The 23,360-nt window shown below is 55.4% G+C and overlaps 2 long non-coding RNA genes across 5 annotated transcripts; both read left to right on the top strand.

Annotated features, from left to right (window-relative positions):
- LOC137448290 (uncharacterized) lies at positions 1 to 7,033 on the top strand. 3 transcript variants are annotated; one of them, XR_010989040.1, is made up of 7 exons: positions 1 to 262; positions 2,004 to 2,165; positions 2,259 to 2,337; positions 3,343 to 3,847; positions 4,392 to 4,565; positions 4,810 to 4,969; positions 6,430 to 7,033. It is a non-coding gene; the product is annotated as an uncharacterized lncRNA (long non-coding RNA). The 3 variants fall into 3 exon arrangements; XR_010989039.1 differs by having other exon boundaries at positions 2,004 to 2,337; XR_010989041.1 differs by lacking the exon at positions 1 to 262 and adding an exon at positions 1,526 to 1,690 and having other exon boundaries at positions 2,004 to 2,337.
- Positions 7,034 to 12,460: 5,427 nt separating this feature from the next.
- LOC137448416 (uncharacterized) lies at positions 12,461 to 21,547 on the top strand. 2 transcript variants are annotated; one of them, XR_010989079.1, is made up of 10 exons: positions 12,461 to 12,538; positions 14,280 to 14,441; positions 14,535 to 14,613; positions 16,355 to 16,516; positions 16,610 to 16,688; positions 17,694 to 18,198; positions 18,743 to 18,916; positions 19,161 to 19,320; positions 20,781 to 20,904; positions 21,445 to 21,547. It is a non-coding gene; the product is annotated as an uncharacterized lncRNA (long non-coding RNA). The 2 variants fall into 2 exon arrangements; XR_010989078.1 differs by lacking the exons at positions 12,461 to 12,538; positions 14,280 to 14,441; positions 14,535 to 14,613; positions 21,445 to 21,547 and adding an exon at positions 15,908 to 16,041 and having other exon boundaries at positions 20,781 to 21,397.
- Positions 21,548 to 23,360: the final 1,813 nt, after the last annotated feature.

Here is a 23,360-nt window from a genome sequence, read left to right as displayed (position 1 = left end):
GTGCCCTAGGAATGCAGTGAAAACCTTTTGGGAATTGTTCCTGCTCTGGTACTCCTCAAGCTATGAGGAGCTCTTCAGGGCAGCTCCAAGGTTAGGTTTGGATTCTCCTGGAGTCTCACACAGAACGAGTCTCACGATTCCAGTGGTCTCATTTCATAGCTGCATTTTCTTCTCTCTGCCTAGGTGACAGGACGACCTCACTAATGAAGAGAGATAGCCTGAGCTCTGCAGGAACCTTGAACCCAAGCAGCCAGTGCCTTCTGTGAGTACAAGCTGTCCTTGCTCAACGTGGAAGTAGTTGAGAGCTGAAGCCAGACCACGCCATAATTCCCTCAGCTTCCTCTTCTGCAGATTAAACAGTCCCAGTTCCTTCAGCCACTCCTCCTAAGGCTTGTTATCCAGACCCCTCACCAGCTTTGTGGCCCTTCTCTGGACTCACTCTCTCACAAGGGGTGTCCTGGGGAACACCACTTGTGCCCGGCCGGCCACCGGCTGGGTTTAACTCTGTTCCCCACCGCTCTTGGGGCCCAGCCATCCATCCTGTTCTGCTGTCCAGCAGTCCCTTTGAAAAACAATCCATCTGAAAAAAGAAGTAGCAGAGAAGGAAAGCTGAAGCTGCAAGGATTGCAGTCCCCTCAGTTCTGGTTGTAGCCAGGTGGGGGTTGGTCTCTTCTCCCAGGCAAGCAGCACCAGAACAAGAGGACACAGTCTCAAGCTGTGCCAGGGGAGTTTTAGGCTGAATGTTAGGAAGTGGTTTACAGCTTGGCCGAAGACTCTTCTGATCCCTGTCTTCTGGTCGTGACCAGCAGCGTGCACGGGTGGCCAAGAAGGCCACTGGCAACCTGGCCAATATCGGGAACAGTGTGGCCAGCAGGAGCAGGGAGGTCATTCTGCCCCTGCACTTGGCACTGGTTAGGGCACACCTTGAGTCCCGTGTCCAGTTCTGGGCCCCTCCGTTTAAGCAAGACGTTGAGTTGCTGGAAGGAGTCTGGAGAAGGGCAACAAAGCTGGGGAGGGGTTTGGAGCACAGGCCTGTGAGGAGACGCTGAGGGAGCTGGGGTTGCTTAGCCTGGAGAAGAGGAGGCTCAGGGGAGACCTTCTTGCTCTCTGCAACTCCCTGAAGGGAGGTTGTAGCCAGGTGGGGGTTGGTCTCTTCTTCCAGGCAAGCAGCACCAGAACAAGAGGACACAGTCTCAAGCTGTGGCAGGGGAGGTTTAGGCTAGAGGTTAGGAAGAGGTTCTGCACAGAGAGAGTGATTGCCCATTGGAATGGGCTGCCCAGGGAGGTGGTGGAGTCACCATCTTTGGAGGTGTTCATGAGGAGACTGGATAGGGTGCTTGGTTGCATGGTTTAGTTGATTAGGTGGTGTTGGATGATAGGTTGGACACGATGATCTTGAAGGTCTCTTCCAACCTGGTCCGGTCCATTCCATTCCATCACCATCTAATCAACTAAACCACGGCACTGAGTGCCTCATCCAGTCTCTTTCTAAACACTTCCAGTGATGGTGACTCCACCACCTCCCTGGGCAGCACATTCCAAAGGCCAATCTCTCTTTCAACCTGCTCTATTCTATTCTATGAAGACCTTCTTCCTAACATCCAGGTTTAATTGGTGAGAGCAACAGACTTGGTTGCTGCCACCCGCTGCTAAGGGGTCTGAGTGGCCCCCAAATGGGGTTTGGAGGCAGGTAAAGGTTTCTTTTGGCATGTGAAGGGGTTTTGTGGGCATCTAGAAGGGGTGTGGAGCCCCCTGAAAGGGTCTGGGATAGTGTCAGGGGGTTCTGGGCTGGTCTACCAGCGGGTCTGGGGACATTAGAAGCGTCTGGGGGTACCTAAAACGGAGCTGGGCGTATCAGATGGGGGGTTTGGGTGCATCCAAAGGGGTTTTGTGGGCATCTAAGTTGGGGAGTCTGGGGGGGTCCTGAAGGAGTTGGGGGGTTCTCCTCAAGCTATGAGCAGACACACAGACAGTTGTTAACGGACTTTCTTTGATCATTCCAGGACTGGTGTGCTGGGACTGGCAGGATCTTCCTGAGCTGTCCACGTACAGTTTCTGTCGACACTCTTCAGCTCGTACATCCGGTTTGCTGACAGAGGGTGTGGGGTTTGTGGGGCCCGGCAGCGAGAGCTTTCCAAAGAGGAGCTCTTCAGGGCAGCTCCAAGGTTAGGTTTGGATTCTCCTGGAGTCTCACACAGAACGAGTCTCACGATTCCAGTGGTCTCATTTCATAGCTGCATTTTCTTCTCTCTGCCTAGGTGACAGGACGACCTCACTAATGAAGAGAGATAGCCTGAGCTCTGCAGGAACCTTGAACCCAAGCAGCCAGTGCCTTCTGTGAGTACAAGCTGTCCTTGCTCAACGTGGAAGTAGTTGAGAGCTGAAGCCAGACCATACCTTAATTCCCTCAGCTTCCTCTTCTGCAGATTAAACAGTCCCAGTTCCTTCAGCCACTCCTCGTAAGGCTTGTTATCCAGACCCCTCACCAGCTTTGTGGCCCTTCTCTGGACTCACTCTCTCACAAGGGGTGTCCTGGGGAACACCACTTGTGCCCGGCCGGCCACCGGCTGGGTTTAACTCTGTTCCCCACCGCTCTTGGGGCCCAGCCATCCATCCTGTTCTGCTGTCCAGCAGTCCCTTTGAAAAACAATCCATCTGAAAAAAGAAGTAGCAGAGAAGGAAAGCTGAAGCTGCAAGGATTGCAGTCCCCTCAGTTCTGGTTGTAGCCAGGTGGGGGTTGGTCTCTTCTCCCAGGCAAGCAGCACCAGAACAAGAGGACACAGTCTCAAGCTGTGCCAGGGGAGGTTTAGGCTGGATGTTAGGAAGAAGGTCTTCATAGAATAGAATAGAGCAGGTTGAAAGAGAGATTGGCCTTTGGAATGTGCTGCTCAGGGAGGTGGTGCCCAGGGAGTCACCATCACTGGAAGTGTTTAGAAAGAGACTGGATGAGGCACTCAGTGCCGTGGTTTAGTTGATTAGATGGTGTTGGAATGGGATGGAACGGAATAGAATAGAATAGACCAGACCGAGTTGGAAGAGACCTTCAAGATCATCGTGTCCAACCTATCATCCAACACCACCTAATCAACTAAACCAAGCAACCAGGCACCCTATCCAGTCTCCTCCTGAACACCTCCAAAGATGGTGACTCCACCACCACCCTGGGCAGCCCATTCCAATGGGCAATCACTCTCTCTGTGCAGAACCTCTTCCTAACCTCTAGCCTAAACCTCCCCTGGTGCAGCCTGAGACTGTGTCCTCTTGCTGGGCCCGGTGATGATCAAAGTTCTTTTCCAAGCTGCTTACTCCTGTTTGGTTTTATTCTCCTGCATGAATTGTCAGTTCAAAGCACTCGAGAGAAATGGTGTGATGGCTGTGCTGCCAAGCATCAGACTGGGGACCGAAAGACAACCTCCTGTGGATCGATGTACCGGGATATTCCAGGAACCTCTGTGCTGCCACAGACCTGGACTTAAACTCGTTCCAGATGCCGCGGTGTGTTCCGCATGACAATCGCACTCGGCACGTGAAGAGTGGCCAAGAGACTTCCCTTGTTTCCTTTGTGGAAGGCTTTTGTGTGTCCCCCGGCCCCGGGGGCCGTGTTCCTCTCGGGCAGGCTGCGGACGAGGCTGCCCTCGGCAGCAGGCGTGCCGCAAGCGGAGCGGCGAAGCTGTGTTCCTGGCAGTTCTCTCTCCGCCTGGATCAGGACGAAGGTGCCGGCCGACAAGGACTTGCACTGACACAGGGTCAGAGAGCTGAGAGCACCAAAGGGTTTAATTGGTGAGAGCAACAGACTTGGTTGCTGCCACCCGCTGCTAAGTGGCCCCCACGTGGGGTTTGGAGGCAGGTAAAGGTTTCTTTTGGCGTGTGAAGGGGTTTTGTGGGCATCTAGAAGGGGTGTGGAGCCCCCTGAAAGGGTCTGGGATAGTGTCAGGGGGTTCTGGGCTGGTCCACCAGCGGGTCTGGGGACATTGGAAGCATCTGGGGGTACCTAAAGTGGAGCTGGGTGTTTCAGATGGGGGGTTTGGGTGCAACCAAAGGGGTTTTGTGGGCATCTAAGTTGGAGAATCTGTGGGGGTCCTGAAGGAGTTGGGGGGTTCTCAGTGAGGTTTTGGAGTCTCTATGGAGTCCCTGTTGTATCTTGGGTCTGCTGTGGGATTGGTAGTGACTGGGTGCTCCGGTTTTGGTGGCTCCAGGGCAGCAGGTACCCACAGGGCTGTGCCTTGCTTTATGTTCCCCAGCTGTGGGCCAAGCAGGAGCCCCAGGGGAAGGGAATTTCAGCATGTGGCGGGTGATAGTGGAGGCGACTTCCTGACAAAATGGCTTTGGGGGTTTGGTTAGGTCTTGTTTTTATGGTTGACTCACTCTTGCTTTCTTTCCTTTTTTTTCAGGGAGCTTAACTGCTTTGCCTGAGGACCAGTTGCAGATTTGTATTCGGCCTCAGCCACAAGCCCTGACACGGAGCGGGGTGCTTTGGTGTCAGAATGTGGAGCTGTTGGAAACCCAATTGCTCACTGAAAAAAAGAAAAGGAATAATTTGTCATAAAAAAATCCCCACAGTTCCTGTAAGCTTTCGAGTTCCTACTTAATAATATAAAGCAGTTTGTGGTTTGGTTGGTTTGGTTTTTTTCTTGTTGTGCTGCAAAGATTTTGATAGGAATTTCTAGGTATTAACTACAGCCAGAGCAAGCCTCTACTTGCCCTGGGAACGCAGTGAAAACCTTTTGGGAATTGGTTCTGCTCTGTTACTCCTCAAGCTATGAGCAGACACACAGGCAGTTGTTAACAGAGTTTCTTTGTGCATTCCAGGTCCGGTGTGTTCAGACCGGCAGGATCTTCCTGGGCCATCCGATTACGGTTTCCGTTGACACTTTTCAGCCCTTACATCCGGTTTGCCGACAGAGGACGTTGGTTTGTGGGCCCTGGCAGCGACAGTTTTCCAAAGAGGAGCTCTAAGGCCAGCTGCAAGGTTAGGTTTGGATTCTCCTGGGGTGCCTGTGCTTGAAAGCCCCCCAGAGGCCGTGCAGAGTGGTGCTCGCAGTAGCTCTGTGCAAGTCTGCCGTGGGCTCAGGAGGCCAGTATCTAGAGAGAGGGAAGGACAGAGACACTTCTAAGACAGTTTTAAAGAAATAATTATGAGAAGAGGCAAATTAATTCTGGGGACTCATGTGATATATCTGTTCAAGAGAAAAAAAAATGAAGGAGGTTTCTGACCATAACCAGGCTGACAAAGCACAGTAATGTGGTTTCCTATGGGATTCAACTCCTCCTGCATTGCACAGGACACTTCAACAGCTGTCCTGACAAGCTCTAAGTAATGAACTTAATCCACCCTGTGCGAGCAATGGGGCAAAAGATTACAAAATCCATGTATGCAGTTGAGATGTGTTACGTTGGGACGCCCAGGATAGAGCTCATCAAGCTCTCCTAGTGTTTAGACGCAAGATGGAAGAAGGAAGGGGGAAGACAGAGCAGAAGGTCTATTTAAATATGAAACTCCTAGGCTGAAAGAAAAGAAAAACATTTTAAAGAGCACTCAGTGAGACTCTGTCACCAGCATAGCTAATCACAGAATCACTGAGTGTTAGGGGTTGGAAGGGACCCCAAAATAGCATCCGGTCCAACCCCTGTGCCAGTGCAGGATCACCTGGGGCGGGTTTTGAATGTCTCCAGAGACTCCACTAACTCTCTGGGCAGCCTGCTCCAGGGCTCTGGCACACACAGTGAAAAGGTTTTCCCTTCTGTTCCTGTGGAACTTCCTCCTTTTATTCGTCGGACGCAGCGAAGCCGCTGGGTCGTGTTGCTGCGGCAAGGTGACCCACCCTGTAGTTCAGGGCCTGGGTCTGTGCCTTCATGGCAGCCTGTTCCCTTGGCACCCTGTCAGCTTAACAGCCCTGTGCTCGGGGTCTGTGTGACGAGTTGTGGAGCCCTCCATCCCCCTTCTGTCCCCAGCAGCAGCCCAAGGTCCCTGTAAGCAGGGCTGGGGAGGCTGCTTTAGGCAGCTAACAGGAACCAACCTTGCCTGGCCCTTAGGGGGCTGAGGTCAGTCCCTGGGCTCCTGAAGAGGTGGTGTTGCGCTGCTGCCAGGAGGGCCGGCCCGTAGGTGGGGCACGGGCCAGAGCCTGTGGCTCTCTGTGGGGCTTTTTGGGAGTGCTGCTGAGGCCTCACTCTGTCCTGTTGGCATCCTTTGTCAGGGTAGCCAGATCCTAGGCCTGATGTCTGTCGTTAGCTCAATCGCAGAATTTCCTCGTCTGCTGTTCCTGTCCGTAAATTTTTGCCAGTGCTTCTGTAATAAAAAGGTTTTTATTTCTCCTGTAACTTGCAAGCTGGTGACCTCCTTAGGAGCACCACTGTGTTGTTCACAAAGTTCTTTGCTGTTGCAAAGCTGGGAGAAGTGTGAGGTTCAGCTGATGAAGTTTCTCTCTTTAGGAGTGTCTGCTCAGCCGTCCTCTTCCTGGATCTCGGAGCTTTGTCTCTCCCTGTTTGCGGTGCCCCGACAAGGACTTGTGCCGACACATCCTCGGGAAGCTGAAACCACCAAAGGGTTTAATGGGTGAGAGCAAAGCTCAGCTGTGTGCTGAAGCTGCAAACCTTGCCCAGAAGGCTGTCCCCGGCTCGGGGTGATAAAAAGAACAGGAGCGTAGCCGCTCGGCTGTCTTTCCTTCTGTGATGCCACAGGGGGGTGGGCGAGGATACAGCAGAGGAGCAGTGAGGGAGGGGTGAGGGCAGCCTCCCACAAAGGCTGCTTGCAGACCTGAAATGCCAAATGTTTGAAATGCCAGGACGTTCTTGGAGGGGAGGGAAAGCCCCGGGCAAGTGTAAGAGTGAGTGTGAGGTGTTCCAGCAGAGGAACAGCGGTGCTGCTTATTGAGAGATTGCAGAAGGGCAGTGATTTGTGTGCAGAAAGGCCTTGACGTGACCCCCCTCTGTTCTGTAGAAAGGCTTCTAGAGGAGAAAAGCACATCCTGAGCAGAGCCACGGGGGGGTGTGGGGTGTGGTTTGAAGCAGAAATAGCAACTGTCTCTCAATTAAAACAGTGGATTGTCTTTCGTGTGTGTGTGTGGTGTGCTGTTTTTTCATTGACTGGAAAAAGCTCTGCAGGGAGACCAGCTGATCTGCTCCCGAGGCACAGCAGCACCGGACCTGCTGAGCGCTGGGGGCCTGTTAAGGAGGGTCTGCTGTCATCTGAAGTGGGCTTGGGGGTATGAAAGGGGAATTTGGGGGCATGTGAAGGGTTCTGGGAGCATCTAGAGGTGTCTGGGGACCTCTGGAGGGGCTCCTGGGTCATGTCTGGAGGGTCAGGGAGGAGTGGGGGGGTCTGTGCCTCAGTGTGGTTTCGGGGTCTCTGTGTCAGGTCCCCACAGCGTGTGGGTTGCTGTGTGGCACTGCTGGAGTCTCGGTGTCCCTAGCGCCCCTGGCTCTTCTGCTCACTGCTCCCACCTTGTGGGCACGGCCAGGTACTGCTTGCTGTCGCCTGCTGCCAAGGGTGTGAGTGGCCTCTGCAGGGAGGCGCAGAGAGGTATTCTGGGGCGTCTAGAGGGGCTTTGTGGGCATCGAGAGGTGTCTGGCGGCCTCTGGAGGGTCTCCGGGGGGGTCTCTGGAGGGTCCTGAAGCAGCTGAGGGGGCGGGGAGTGGTGGTGTTGTGTTAGAGGTCTCGGGGGGGTTCCAGGGTTTGGGGTCCCACAGGATTGGGGTGGTCTCACCCCGGTATTGGGTGTCCTGCAGTCCCAGGGTCCCCCAGCCACATCTCCCCCGGCATCTCAAGGCGAGCTGCGAGCACCTCAAGGGCCTTAGAGGGTGAGAAAGGAGGGCTGGGGGCATGTAGACGGAAGTGAGGGCACCAAGACGGCACCGTCCTCCCCGTGACAGCGCCTGCCCTTCCCAAGATGGCGTCGATCTCCCCGTGACAGCGCCTGCCCTTTCCAAGATGGCGTCGCCCTCCCCGTGACAGCGCCTGCCCTTCCCAAGATGGCGCCGCCCTCGCCCCGTCGGCTCCGACCTAGCCAGCGTAATCCTCGTCCCCTCTGCTTTCTCCGCTCCGCATCAGCTCAGTGTGGACTCTGCTGCTCTCTGGAGTTGCTCTGTGCCTGCTGCAGGACTCTGCTATGGGTTTGAGGGTGGGCGGCAGCGAGGGGGGGGCCGAGAAACACCAGCGGCGGGGGGGGGGGGGGTGGGTGTCGATTTGCCGCGGTCGGGAGCAGTCTACTCCCAGTTCACGAGCTGTTCTCCTGTCTCTCCCAGCTCTTGCAGGCTGACCCCAATGCCCTCAGACTCGCCCAGCGATCCCAGGGTGAACCCGGCAGCACCCAGACTCGCCCAGCGATCCCAGGGCGAACCCAGCAGCACCCAGACTCGCCCAGCGATCGTCACGTGATTAGGGGCCGCGCAAAGGAGGGGCGGGGAGCAGAGAAAGCGGCGGCGGCGCCCAGCCTCCAGCCACGCCCGCTGGAACATGCTTTCCAATTAGTACGCTACCTCTTAGGTTTCCAACCTGGGTATTCAAAGAACGCCGAGGAAAGTGGGGGCAGGTGCTTTTGCCAGGCAGCCTCCAATGAGCAGGCCCGGGGCAACGAGGAGGTGGCAGCAGCCAGCACATGCAGGCATTTCCTGGGGCTCAGTCAATGTTTAGAGCTCAGGGGCTCAGCCTGTGCTTCCGCTTCCTTTTCTTCAGCACAGGAGTTCGGTTTGGCTGTCCAGAGCCTTGCTCTGCACCCGAATGCCGTACCGAGCGTGAGGGAAAGATGAAGCAACACCCACGTAGGCACCCAGGGAAAAAGCGGAGGTTGTCTTAGGAGCCGGTTTGAGACAAAATTCACCCAACTCCTTCTGCGGTGGTGTACGGGAAAGAGTCGGTAGGGGAAGCCGCAGGACAGCCTGCAGCAAAGCTCAGGACTTGTTCCCTCGCCTCTGCCTTCTGCACGTCTCCTCGTCGGCCGCCTGTGAGCGAGACGCTTCACCAGCTGGCTTGTTTGAAATCAGCAAAGTTATGGCATGGAAGTTATCTGGTAGGAGTCGTTGCTAAACAGATGCAGTTGAAGCTTTGTATCTTCCGTTCTCTCTACTAGTTATTCTAATCTTGCCCTGTTGGTTTAGCCCATCAGTTTTCATGTTCTCTTCATCTATTAATAGCAGAAGAAAGGGCCCCTTGATTCCAGTATTTCTTGCTGTAGTTCAGAGGTAGAGTTGGCTTTCCCTCTGACCTTTTATACTTTTACTTTGTGTTAAGTGGAACCCAAAACCGAATAGGATACTTTGTGTAAAGCTTGAGCAGCCCTTAACTTTCGAATTATTATACCGCATGCACTACTGCTTTGCAACATTCACAGGACTGTGGTGGTGTCAGATAGTTCACTTGCATTTAGTTCCTCAGGGCCCAGGCCTTCCTTTGGGCTGATGGTCTTGGCCAAAGCTGCAATGTTCAGTCCTTGCTGTGAAAGGCAGGAGGTGCTGGCTGGGCAGTTTGCTTTATTTTGTGCCTTTTTGGGGGCGACTCAAAGGGAGTGGGGGGATTGTGGGTGGGCTGGTTCTGCCACGTGGGGCAGGGGGCTGCTGCAGCAGAGGAGCAGGTGAGCGAGGGCTGGGGGCCCCCCCCCTAAAGTGCTGAAAATTCTCCGAGGGGACCACACTATCTTTAAAAGTGTAAGTACTGGGGTGAGGCGAGGCGGAGGCAAACCTCTGGTTTGCAGCTGGAGAGGGAGGGCTTGGAGTGACTGGTGCATAAGAAAGCTTTGGAAACGACCCCTGTCTGCCCTCTCTGCTTCTAAAAGGCTTTTAGCATTGGAAAATAAAAGCCAGGTGGGGGCCCGGCTGCTGCCCACGCCCAGGGAGGTGCTCAGTGCTGCCACCCGGTGTGTAACGGCCGGCAGTGCAGCCGTGCCGCGGCGTGTGCCGCCCCGTGGGAGCTCAATGCTGCCACCCTGTGTGTAACGGCCGGCAGTGCAGCCGTGCCGCGGCGTGTGCCGCCCCGGGGGAGCTCAATGTTGCCATCCGGTGTGTAACGGCCGGCAGTGCTGGCGGAACGAACGTTTTTCTGACAGCTCTTGGAGGAACGTTTCTGTACAGGTGTTCCCCAGGGCTCCTCAGCTGCTCAGAACTCAACGTGTTGTCTTGGAGGGGAATAAAACCCATGGAACGCTGAGCGTGAGGTCACAACGCAGGCACCGCCCCCCCCTGCGTGGCACCGCCCCTCCCGGCGTGGCACCGCCCCCCCCAGCGTGGCACCGCCCCCCCCAGCGTGGCACCGCCCCCCCCAGCGTGGCACCGCCCCCCCAGCGTGGCACCGCCCCCCCAGCGTGGCACCGCCCCCCCAGCGTGGCACCGCCCCCCCCAGCGTGGCACCGCCCCCCCGCGTGGCACCGCCCCCCCAGCGTGGCACCGCCCCCCGCGTGGCACCGCCCCCCAGCGTGGCACCGCCCCCCCCAGCGTGGCACCGCCCCCCCAGCGTGGCACCGCCCCCCCCAGCGTGGCACCGCCCCCCCCAGCGTGGCACCGCCCCCCCCAGCGTGGCACCGCCCCCCCCAGCATGGCGCCAGATGCTTTAAAGTGGCTCAGTGCAGGGTTGTGGCTGGTAGAGGTTGGAGCTCTTCTGCTGTGTCCCAGGTCAGTGCCAGTCTCTGCTGCTTTGGGGGGTTTCTCTATAGCAGCCGCTGGAGCTGCGCGGGGCTTGGGGGGGTGGCCACCGGCGGGGCAGCGCGGGGCTTTTGGGGGGGGGAGGGGGGCGTGTCCGGGCTTGGCCGGCGGGGCTCTGCGGGGGTGGCGGCTGCTGCCTCAACCGTACCCAGAGGCCCCGTGGGAGCTCAATGCTGCCACCCTGTGTGTAATGGCCGGCAGTGCAGCCGTGCCGCGGCGTGTGCCGCCCCGGGGGAGCTCAATGCTGCCACCCGGTGTGTAATGGCCGGCAGTGCAGCCGTGCCGCGGCGTATACCGCCCCGTGGGAGGTCAGTGCTCAACCCGGTGTGTAATGGCCGGCAGTGCAGCCGTGCCGCGGCGTGTGCCGCCCTGGGTGAGCTAATTTCTGCAGCCTAACTGCGCTGAATGCTCGAAAATTCTTAGGGGAAGAGCGGAGGGCGGAGAGCTTGACTCGAGCGTCGCTATGGATCCGGCGCCTGCGCCCTAGCCCGGCTCTGCTCGCGCCAGGGGTGCAGCGTCCCGGTGGTCGCTATGGACACGGCGCCTGCGCCGCAGCGGGTCCGGTCCCGGTGTCGCTGCCGGCCCGGGACTCCCAGGTGTGTTCCTTCCGGCGTCTGAAGGTGGTCTGGGGCCATCGGCAGGGCTTTTGGGGGTGACGGAGGAGGTCTTGGGGACACCTAAAAGGGTCTGGGGATACGTAAAGTTCTCGTGGGGCCATCGGAAAGGGTCAAGGGTCGTGGGGAGGCAGCTGGGCACCTCCGACGGACCCTTTGGGAGGTCTCTGCAGGCTCCCGTGGGAGCTGGGGGTGTCTCGGGGTGGGTTTGGGTTTGGGTTTGTGCTGCAAACAGCGTTGATAATGACTTAGAGAAAGACACACAAGAGACTCAGTAAGTCTCTTGTATCGTGCTTCTATTCTGGCGCCTGACACAGGTAGGATCATTTCAAAAGAGCTGTGTGTCTTCAGAGAGGTTTGGGCAAACTTTTATACAAAAAGTTATCTGTCTATAATGACAGAGGTCCAGATGCTGCCTATCTATACAAAGCTTATCTATCTAAAAGAGCAGAAGTACACATATCATGCAGGTGTCCTTTGTCTTATCCAAAAGAGCATCTTGTCCAAGACTAACAGAAGTGAATCACTGACAAATCCTGTTGTTCCTTCTCTATCCAAAGGCTGTCTGCCAACCCCTCTCCCCCTCCCTGCGTCCCAGCATTTCAGCTAACAAGCGGAAAATTCTTATCAACTCTGTGGTTCTGTTAATGAGACTTTTCTGTTCATCAGTTCCCCCCTTTCTCACAGCCAACAGTATATTCCTATACTATATTTTCTTAAGGCAAACTTTGGACCCAGGCTTTCTGAGCTATCTTTCCCATGCTGACACTTGTGGAAGTTACTCTCAGATGTAGTCACCCAGTCTGATGCCCCCCAAGTCCAATTCATTGAGGCTTCCCCAAATAAAGGGGTCCTCATTTGGCCTCGAGGAAGTTCAGTGCATATCCAACAGTTAGAGAGATTAGTTTGCAAAGCCAATTCTTGCCTAACGTGTAAGTACATATTGCCTTCCCATCCCTCAATTTCCTTGCTGTGCTGCAAAGATTTTGATAGGAATTTCTAGGTATTAACTACAGCCAGGGCAATCCTTCAAGTGCCCTAGGAATGCAGTGAAAACCTTTTGGGAATTGTTCCTGCTCTGGTACTCCTCAAGCTATGAGGAGCTCTTCAGGGCAGCTCCAAGGTTAGGTTTGGATTCTCCTGGAGTCTCACACAGAACGAGTCTCACGATTCCAGTGGTCTAATTTCATAGCTGCATTTTCTTCTCTCTGCCTAGGTGACAGGACGACCTCACTAATGAAGAGAGATAGCCTGAGCTCTGCAGGAACCTTGAACCCAAGCAGCCAGTGCCTTCTGTGAGTACTAGCTGTCCTTGCTCAACGTGGAAGTAGTTGAGAGCTGAAGCCAGACCATGCCATAATTCCCTCAGCTTCCTCTTCTGCAGATTAAACAGTCCCAGTTCCTTCAGCCACTCCTCGTAAGGCTTGTTATCCAGACCCCTCACCAGCTTTGTGGCCCTTCTCTGGACTCACTCTCTCACAAGGGGTGTGCTGGGGAACACCACTTGTGCCCGGCCGGCCACCGGCTGGGTTTAACTCTGTTCCCCACCGCTCTTGGGGCCCAGCCATCCATCCTGTTCTGCTGTCCAGCAGTCCCTTTGAAAAACAATCCATCTGAAAAAAGAAGTAGCAGAGAAGGAAAGTTGAAGCTGCAAGGATTGCAGTCCCCTCAGTTCTGGTTGTAGCCGGGTGGGGGTTGGTCTCTTCTCCCAGGCAAGCAGCACCAGAACAAGAGGACACAGTCTCAAGCTGTGCCAGGGGAGGTTTAGGCTGAATGTTAGGAAGAGGTTTACAGCTTGGCCGAAGACTCTTCTGATCCCTGTCTTCTGGTCGTGACCAGCAGCGTGCACGGGTGGCCAAGAAGGCCACTGGCAACCTGGCCAATATCAGGAACAGTGTGGCCAGCAGGAGCAGGGAGGTCATTCTGCCCCTGCACTTGGCACTGGTTAGGGCACACCTTGAGTCCCGTGTCCAGTTCTGGGCCCCTCCGTTTAAGCAAGACGTTGAGTTGCTGGAAGGAGTCCGGAGAAGGGCAACAAAGCTGGGGAGGGGTTTGGAGCACAGGCCTGTGAGGAGACGCTGAGGGAGCTGGGGTTGCTTAGCCTGGAGAAGAGGAGGCTCAGAGGAGACCTTCTTGCTCTCTGCAACTCCCTGAAGGGAGGTTGTAGCCAGGTGGGGGTTGGTCTCTTCTTCCAGGCAAGCAGCACCAGAACAAGAGGACACAGTCTCAAGCTGTGGCAGGGGAGGTTTAGGCTAGAGGTTAGGAAGAGGTTCTGCACAGAGAGAGTGATTGCCCATTGGAATGGGCTGCCCAGGGAGGTGGTGGAGTCACCATCTTTGGAGGTGTTCATGAGGAGACTGGATAGGGTGCTTGGTTGCATGGTTTAGTTGATTAGGTGGTGTTGGATGATAGGTTGGACACGATGATCTTGAAGGTCTCTTCCAACCTGGTCCGGTCCATTCCATTCCAACACCATCTAATCAACTAAACCATGGCACTGAGTGCCTCATCCAGTCTCTTTCTAAACACTTCCAGTGATGGTGACTCCACCACCTCCCTGGGCAGCACATTCCAAAGGCCAATCTCTCTTTCAACCTGCTCTATTCTATTCTATGAAGACCTTCTTCCTAACATCCAGGTTTAATTGGTGAGAGCAACAGACTTGGTTGCTGCCACCCGCTGCTAAGGGGTCTGAGTGGCCCCCAAATGGGGTTTGGAGGCAGGTAAAGGTTTCTTTTGGCATGTGAAGGGGTTTTGTGGGCATCTAGAAGGGGTGTGGAGCCCCCTGAAAGGGTCTGGGATAGTGTCAGGGGGTTCTGGGCTGGTCTACCAGCGGGTCTGGGGACATTAGAAGCGTCTGGGGGTACCTAAACCGGAGCTGGGCGTATCAGATGGGGGGTTTGGGTGCATCCAAAGGGGTTTTGTGGGCATCTAAGTTGGGGAGTCTGGGGGGGTCCTGAAGGAGTTGGGGGGTTCTCCTCAAGCTATGAGCAGACACACAGAGAGTTGTTAACGGACTTTCTTTGATCATTCCAGGACTGGTGTGCTGGGACTGGCAGGATCTTCCTGAGCTGTCCACGTACAGTTTCTGTCGACACTCTTCAGCTCGTACATCCGGTTTGCTGACAGAGGGTGTGGGGTTTGTGGGGCCCGGCAGCGAGACTTTTCCAAAGAGGAGCTCTTCAGGGCAGCTCCAAGGTTAGGTTTGGATTCTCCTGGAGTCGCACACAGAACGAGTCTCACGATTCCAGTGGTCTCATTTCATAGCTGCATTTTCTTCTCTCTGCCTAGGTGACAGGACGACCTCACTAATGAAGAGAGATAGCCTGAGCTCTGCAGGAACCTTGAACCCAAGCAGCCAGTGCCTTCTGTGAGTACAAGCTGTCCTTGCTCAACGTGGAAGTAGTTGAGAGCTGAAGCCAGACCACACCATAATTCCCTCAGCTTCCTCTTCTGCAGATTAAACAGTCCCAGTTCCTTCAGCCACTCCTCATAAGGCTTGTTATCCAGACCCCTCACCAGCTTTGTGGCCCTTCTCTGGACTCACTCTCTCACAAGGGGTGTCCTGGGGAACACCACTCGTGCCCAGCCGGCCACCGGCTGGGTTTAACTCTGTTCCCCACCGCTCTTGGGGCCCAGCCATCCATCCTGTTCTGCTGTCCAGCAGTCCCTTTGAAAAACAATCCATCTGAAAAAAGAAGTAGCAGAGAAGGAAAGCTGAAGCTGCAAGGATTGCAGTCCCCTCAGTTCTGGTTGTAGCCAGGTGGGGGTTGGTCTCTTCTCCCAGGCAAGCAGCACCAGAACAAGAGGACACAGTCTCAAGCTGTGCCAGGGGAGGTTTAGGCTGAATGTTAGGAAGTGGTTTACAGCTTGGCCAAAGACTCTTCTGATCCCTGTCTTCTGGTCGTGACCAGCAGCGTGCACGGGTGGCCAAGAAGGCCACTGGCAACCTGGCCAATATCAGGAACAGTGTGGCCAGCAGGAGCAGGGAGGTCATTCTGCCCCTGCACTTGGCACTGGTTAGGGCACACCTTGAGTCCCGTGTCCAGTTCTGGGCCCCTCCGTTTAAGCAAGACGTTGAGTTGCTGGAAGGAGTCCGGAGAAGGGCAACAAAGCTGGGGAGGGGTTTGGAGCACAGGCCTGTGAGGAGAGGCTGAGGGAGCTGGGGTTGCTTAGCCTGGAGAAGAGGAGGCTCAGGGGAGACCTTCTTGCTCTCTGCAACTCCCTGAAGGGAGGTTGTAGCCAGGTGGGGGTTGGTCTCTTCTTCCAGGCAAGCAGCACCAGAACAAGAGGACACAGTCTCAAGCTGTGGCAGGGGAGGTTTAGGCTAGAGGTTAGGAAGAGGTTCTGCACAGAGAGAGTGATTGCCCATTGGAATGGGCTGCCCAGGGAGGTGGTGGAGTCACCATCTTTGGAGGTGTTCAGGAGGAGACTGGATAGGGTGCTTGGTTGCATGGTTTAGTTGATTAGGTGGTGTTGGATGATAGGTTGGACACGATGATCTTGAAGGTCTCTTCCAACCTGGTCCGGTCCATTCCATTCCAACACCATCTAATCAACTAAACCATGGCACTGAGTGCCTCATCCAGTCTCTTTCTAAACACTTCCAGTGATGGTGACTCCACCACCTCCCTGGGCAGCACATTCCAAAGGCCAATCTCTCTTTCAACCTGCTCTATTCTATTCTATGAAGACCTTCTTCCTAACATCCAGGTTTAATTGGTGAGAGCAACAGACTTGGTTGCTGCCACCCGCTGCTAAGGGGTCTGAGTGGCCCCCAAATGGGGTTTGGAGGCAGGTAAAGGTTTCTTTTGGCATGTGAAGGGGTTTTGTGGGCATCTAGAAGGGGTGTGGAGCCCCCTGAAAGGGTCTGGGATAGTGTCAGGGGGTTCTGGGCTGGTCTACCAGCGGGTCTGGGGACATTAGAAGCGTCTGGGGGTACCTAAAACGGATCTGGGCGTATCAGATGGGGGGTTTGGGTGCATCCAAAGGGGTTTTGTGGGCATCTAAGTTGGGGAGTCTGGGGGGGTCCTGAAGGAGTTGGGGGGTTCTCCTCAAGCTATGAGCAGACACACAGACAGTTGTTAACGGACTTTCTTTGATCATTCCAGGACTGGTGTGCTGGGACTGGCAGGATCTTCCTGAGCTGTCCACGTACAGTTTCTGTCGACACTCTTCAGCTCGTACATCCGGTTTGCTGACAGAGGGTGTGGGGTTTGTGGGGCCCGGCAGCGAGACTTTTCCAAAGAGGAGCTCTTCAGGGCAGCTCCAAGGTTAGGTTTGGATTCTCCTGGAGTCGCACACAGAACGAGTCTCACGATTCCAGTGGTCTCATTTCATAGCTGCATTTTCTTCTCTCTGCCTAGGTGACAGGACGACCTCACTAATGAAGAGAGATAGCCTGAGCTCTGCAGGAACCTTGAACCCAAGCAGCCAGTGCCTTCTGTGAGTACAAGCTGTCCTTGCTCAACGTGGAAGTAGTTGAGAGCTGAAGCCAGACCATACCTTAATTCCCTCAGCTTCCTCTTCTGCAGATTAAACAGTCCCAGTTCCTTCAGCCACTCCTCGTAAGGCTTGTTATCCAGACCCCTCACCAGCTTTGTGGCCCTTCTCTGGACTCACTCTCTCACAAGGGGTGTGCTGGGGAACACCACTTGTGCCCGGCCGGCCACCGGCTGGGTTTAACTCTGTTCCCCACCGCTCTTGGGGCCCAGCCATCCATCCTGTTCTGCTGTCCAGCAGTCCCTTTGAAAAACAATCCATCTGAAAAAAGAAGTAGCAGAGAAGGAAAGCTGAAGCTGCAAGGATTGCAGTCCCCTCGGTTCTGGTTGTAGCCGGGTGGGGGTTGGTCTCTTCTCCCAGGCAAGCAGCACCAGAACAAGAGGACACAGTCTCAAGCTGTGGCAGGGGAGGTTTAGGCTGGATGTTAGGAAGAAGGTCTTCATAGAATAGAATAGAGCAGGTTGAAAGAGAGATTGGCCTTTGGAATGTGCTGCTCAGGGAGGTGGTGCCCAGGGAGTCACCATCACTGGAAGTGTTTAGAAAGAGACTGGATGAGGCACTCAGTGCCGTGGTTTAGTTGATTAGATGGTGTTGGAATGGAATGGAACGGAATAGAATAGACTAGACCAGACCGAGTTGGAAGAGACCTTCAAGATCATCGTGTCCAACCTATCATCCAACACCACCTAATCAACTAAACCAAGCAACCAGGCACCCTATCCAGTCTCCTCCTGAACACCTCCAAAGATGGTGACTCCACCACCACCCTGGGCAGCCCATTCCAATGGGCAATCACTCTCTCTGTGCAGAACCTCTTCCTAACCTCTAGCCTAAACCTCCCCTGGTGCAGCCTGAGACTGTGTCCTCTTGCTGGGCCCGGTGATGATCAAAGTTCTTTTCCAAGCTGCTTACTCCTGTTTGGTTTTATTCTCCTGCATGAATTGTCAGTTCAAAGCACTCGAGAGAAATGGTGTGATGGCTGTGCTGCCAAGCATCAGACTGGGGACCGAAAGACAACCTCCTGTGGATCGATGTACCGGGATATTCCAGGAACCTCTGTGCTGCCACAGACCTGGACTTAAACTCGTTCCAGATGCCGCGGTGTGTTCCGCATGACAATCGCACTCGGCACGTGAAGAGTGGCCAAGAGACTTCCCTTGTTTCCTTTGTGGAAGGCTTTTGTGTGTCCCCCGGCCCCGGGGGCCGTGTTCCTCTCGGGCAGGCTGCGGACGAGGCTGCCCTCGGCAGCAGGCGTGCCGCAAGCGGAGCGGCGAAGCTGTGTTCCTGGCAGTTCTCTCTCCGCCTGGATCAGGACGAAGGTGCCGGCCGACAAGGACTTGCACTGACACAGGGTCAGAGAGCTGAGAGCACCAAAGGGTTTAATTGGTGAGAGCAACAGACTTGGTTGCTGCCACCCGCTGCTAAGTGGCCCCCACGTGGGGTTTGGAGGCAGGTAAAGGTTTCTTTTGGCGTGTGAAGGGGTTTTGTGGGCATCTAGAAGGGGTGTGGAGCCCCCTGAAAGGGTCTGGGATAGTGTCAGGGGGTTCTGGGCTGGTCCACCAGCGGGTCTGGGGACATTGGAAGCATCTGGGGGTACCTAAAGTGGAGCTGGGTGTTTCAGATGGGGGGTTTGGGTGCAACCAAAGGGGTTTTGTGGGCATCTAAGTTGGAGAATCTGTGGGGGTCCTGAAGGAGTTGGGGGGTTCTCAGTGAGGTTTTGGAGTCTCTATGGAGTCCCTGTTGTATCTTGGGTCTGCTGTGGGATTGGTAGTGACTGGGTGCTCCGGTTTTGGTGGCTCCAGGGCAGCAGGTACCCACAGGGCTGTGCCTTGCTTTATGTTCCCCAGCTGTGGGCCAAGCAGGAGCCCCAGGGGAAGGGAATTTCAGCATGTGGCGGGTGATAGTGGAGGCGACTTCCTGACAAAATGGCTTTGGGGGTTTGGTTAGGTCTTGTTTTTATGGTTGACTCACTCTTGCTTTCTTTCCTTTTTTTTCAGGGAGCTTAACTGCTTTGCCTGAGGACCAGTTGCAGATTTGTATTCGGCCTCAGCCACAAGCCCTGACACGGAGCGGGGTGCTTTGGTGTCAGAATGTGGAGCTGTTGGAAACCCAATTGCTCACTGAAAAAAAGAAAAGGAATAATTTGTCATAAAAAAATCCCCACAGTTCCTGTAAGCTTTCGAGTTCCTACTTAATAATATAAAGCAGTTTGTGGTTTGGTTGGTTTGGTTTTTTTCTTGTTGTGCTGCAAAGATTTTGATAGGAATTTCTAGGTATTAACTACAGCCAGAGCAAGCCTCTACTTGCCCTGGGAACGCAGTGAAAACCTTTTGGGAATTGGTTCTGCTCTGTTACTCCTCAAGCTATGAGCAGACACACAGGCAGTTGTTAACAGAGTTTCTTTGTGCATTCCAGGTCCGGTGTGTTCAGACCGGCAGGATCTTCCTGGGCCATCCGATTACGGTTTCCGTTGACACTTTTCAGCCCTTACATCCGGTTTGCCGACAGAGGACGTTGGTTTGTGGGCCCTGGCAGCGACAGTTTTCCAAAGAGGAGCTCTAAGGCCAGCTGCAAGGTTAGGTTTGGATTCTCCTGGGGTGCCTGTGCTTGAAAGCCCCCCAGAGGCCGTGCAGAGTGGTGCTCGCAGTAGCTCTGTGCAAGTCTGCCGTGGGCTCAGGAGGCCAGTATCTAGAGAGAGGGAAGGACAGAGACACTTCTAAGACAGTTTTAAAGAAATAATTATGAGAAGAGGCAAATTAATTCTGGGGACTCATGTGATATATCTGTTCAAGAGAAAAAAAAATGAAGGAGGTTTCTGACCATAACCAGGCTGACAAAGCACAGTAATGTGGTTTCCTATGGGATTCAACTCCTCCTGCATTGCACAGGACACTTCAACAGCTGTCCTGACAAGCTCTAAGTAATGAACTTAATCCACCCTGTGCGAGCAATGGGGCAAAAGATTACAAAATCCATGTATGCAGTTGAGATGTGTTACGTTGGGACGCCCAGGATACAGCTCATCAAGCTCTCCTAGTGTTTAGACGCAAGATGGAAGAAGGAAGGGGGAAGACAGAGCAGAAGGTCTATTTAAATATGAAACTCCTAGGCTGAAAGAAAAGAAAAACATTTTAAAGAGCACTCAGTGAGACTCTGTCACCAGCATAGCTAATCACAGAATCACTGAGTGTTAGGGGTTGGAAGGGACCCCAAAATAGCATCCGGTCCAACCCCTGTGCCAGTGCAGGATCACCTGGGGCGGGTTTTGAATGTCTCCAGAGACTCCACTAACTCTCTGGGCAGCCTGCTCCAGGGCTCTGGCACACACAGTGAAAAGGTTTTCCCTTCTGTTCCTGTGGAACTTCCTCCTTTTATTCGTCGGACGCAGCGAAGCCGCTGGGTCGTGTTGCTGCGGCAAGGTGACCCACCCTGTAGTTCAGGGCCTGGGTCTGTGCCTTCATGGCAGCCTGTTCCCTTGGCACCCTGTCAGCTTAACAGCCCTGTGCTCGGGGTCTGTGTGACGAGTTGTGGAGCCCTCCATCCCCCTTCTGTCCCCAGCAGCAGCCCAAGGTCCCTGTAAGCAGGGCTGGGGAGGCTGCTTTAGGCAGCTAACAGGAACCAACCTTGCCTGGCCCTTAGGGGGCTGAGGTCAGTCCCTGGGCTCCTGAAGAGGTGGTGTTGCGCTGCTGCCAGGAGGGCCGGCCCGTAGGTGGGGCACGGGCCAGAGCCTGTGGCTCTCTGTGGGGCTTTTTGGGAGTGCTGCTGAGGCCTCACTCTGTCCTGTTGGCATCCTTTGTCAGGGTAGCCAGATCCTAGGCCTGATGTCTATCGTTAGCTCAATCGCAGAATTTGCTCGTCTGCTGTTCCTGTCCGTAAATTTTTGCCAGTGCTTCTGTAATAAAAAGGTTTTTATTTCTCCTGTAACTTGCAAGCTGGTGACCTCCTTAGGAGCACCACTGTGTTGTTCACAAAGTTCTTTGCTGTTGCAAAGCTGGGAGAAGTGTGAGGTTCAGCTGATGAAGTTTCTCTCTTTAGGGGTGTCTGCTCAGCCGTCCTCTTCCTGGATCTCGGAGCTTTGTCTCTCCCTGTTTGCGGTGCCCCGACAAGGACTTGTGCCGACACATCCTCGGGAAGCTGAAACCACCAAAGGGTTTAATGGGTGAGAGCAAAGCTCAGCTGTGTGCTGAAGCTGCAAACCTTGCCCAGAAGGCTGTCCCCGGCTCGGGGTGATAAAAAGAACAGGAGCGTAGCCGCTCGGCTGTCTTTCCTTCTGTGATGCCACAGCGGGGTGGGCGAGGATACAGCAGAGGAGCAGTGAGGGAGGGGTGAGGGCAGCCTCCCACAAAGGCTGCTTGCAGACCTGAAATGCCAAATGTTTGAAATGCCAGGACGTTCTTGGAGGGGAGGGAAAGCCCTGGGAAAGTGTAAGAGTGAGTGTGAGGTGTTCCAGCAGAGGAACAGCGGTGCTGCTTATTGAGAGATTGCAGAAGGGCAGTGATTTGTGTGCAGAAAGGCCTTGACGTGACCCCCCTCTGTTCTGTAGAAAGGCTTCTAGAGGAGAAAAGCACATCCTGAGCAGAGCCACGGGGGGGTGTGGGGTGTGGTTTGAAGCAGAAATAGCAACTGTCTCTCAATTAAAACAGTGGATTGTCTTTCGTGTGTGTGTGTGGTGTGCTGTTTTTTCATTGACTGGAAAAAGCTCTGCAGGGAGACCAGCTGATCTGCTCCCGAGGCACAGCAGCACCGGACCTGCTGAGCGCTGGGGGCCTGTTAAGGAGGGTCTGCTGTCATCTGAAGTGGGCTTGGGGGTATGAAAGGGGAATTTGGGGGCATGTGAAGGGTTCTGGGAGCATCTAGAGGTGTCTGGGGACCTCTGGAGGGGCTCCTGGGTCATGTCTGGAGGGTCAGGGAGGAGTGGGGGGGTCTGTGCCTCAGTGTGGTTTCGGGGTCTCTGTGTCAGGTCCCCACAGCGTGTGGGTTGCTGTGTGGCACTGCTGGAGTCTCGGTGTCCCTAGCGCCCCTGGCTCTTCTGCTCACTGCTCCCACCTTGTGGGCACGGCCAGGTACTGCTTGCTGTCGCCTGCTGCCAAGGGTGTGAGTGGCCTCTGCAGGGAGGCGCAGAGAGGTATTCTGGGGCGTCTAGAGGGGCTTTGTGGGCATCGAGAGGTGTCTGGCGGCCTCTGGAGGGTCTCCGGGGGGGTCTCTGGAGGGTCCTGAAGCAGCTGAGGGGGCGGGGAGTGGTGGTGTTGTGTTAGAGGTCTCGGGGGGGTTCCAGGGTTTGGGGTCCCGCAGGATTGGGGTGGTCTCACCCCGGTATTGGGTGTCCTGCAGTCCCAGGGTCCCCCAGCCACATCTCCCCCGGCATCTCAAGGCGAGCTGCGAGCACCTCAAGGGCCTTAGAGGGTGAGAAAGGAGGGCTGGGGGCATGTAGACGGAAGTGAGGGCACCAAGACGGCACCGTCCTCCCCGTGACAGCGCCTGCCCTTCCCAAGATGGCGCCGCCCTACCCGTGACAGCGCCTGCCCTTCCCAAGATGGCGTCGATCTCCCCGTGACAGCGCCTGCCCTTTCCAAGATGGCGCCGCCCTACCCGTGACAGCGCCTGCCCTTCCCAAGATGGCGCCGCCCTCGCCCCGTCGGCTCCGACCTAGCCAGCGTAATCCTCGTCCCCTCTGCTTTCTCCGCTCCGCATCAGCTCAGTGTGGACTCTGCTGCTCTCTGGAGTTGCTCTGTGCCTGCTGCAGGACTCTGCTATGGGTTTGAGGGTGGGCGGCAGCGAGGGGGGGGCCGAGAAACACCAGCGGCGGGGGGGGGGGGGGGTGGGTGTCGATTTGCCGCGGTCGGGAGCAGTCTACTCCCAGTTCACGAGCTGTTCTCCTGTCTCTCCCAGCTCTTGCAGGCTGACCCCAATGCCCTCAGACTCGCCCAGCGATCCCAGGGTGAACCCGGCAGCACCCAGACTCGCCCAGCGATCGTCACGTGATTAGGGGCCGCGCAAAGGAGGGGCGGGGAGCAGAGAAAGCGGCGGCGGCGCCCAGCCTCCAGCCACGCCCGCTGGAACATGCTTTCCAATTAGTACGCTACCTCTTAGGTTTCCAACCTGGGTATTCAAAGAACGCCGAGGAAAGTGGGGGCAGGTGCTTTTGCCAGGCAGCCTCCAATGAGCAGGCCCGGGGCAACGAGGAGGTGGCAGCAGCCAGCACATGCAGGCATTTCCTGGGGCTCAGTCAATGTTTAGAGCTCAGGGGCTCAGCCTGTGCTTCCGCTTCCTTTTCTTCAGCACAGGAGTTCGGTTTGGCTGTCCAGAGCCTTGCTCTGCACCCGAATGCCGTACCGAGCGTGAGGGAAAGATGAAGCAACACCCACGTAGGCACCCAGGGAAAAAGCGGAGGTTGTCTTAGGAGCCGGTTTGAGACAAAATTCACCCAACTCCTTCTGCGGTGGTGTACGGGAAAGAGTCGGTAGGGGAAGCCGCAGGACAGCCTGCAGCAAAGCTCAGGACTTGTTCCCTCGCCTCTGCCTTCTGCACGTCTCCTCGTCGGCCGCCTGTGAGCGAGACGCTTCACCAGCTGGCTTGTTTGAAATCAGCAAAGTTATGGCATGGAAGTTATCTGGT

Source organism: Melanerpes formicivorus, unplaced genomic scaffold, assembly GCF_026170545.1.
Source record: "Melanerpes formicivorus ecotype bairdi unplaced genomic scaffold, bMelFor1.0.p_v2 SCAF_24, whole genome shotgun sequence".
Lineage (NCBI taxonomy): Eukaryota > Metazoa > Chordata > Aves > Piciformes > Picidae > Melanerpes > Melanerpes formicivorus.
The sequence above is the reverse complement of the archived record's forward strand: the minus strand, read 5'-3'. Positions and strand labels throughout refer to the sequence as shown.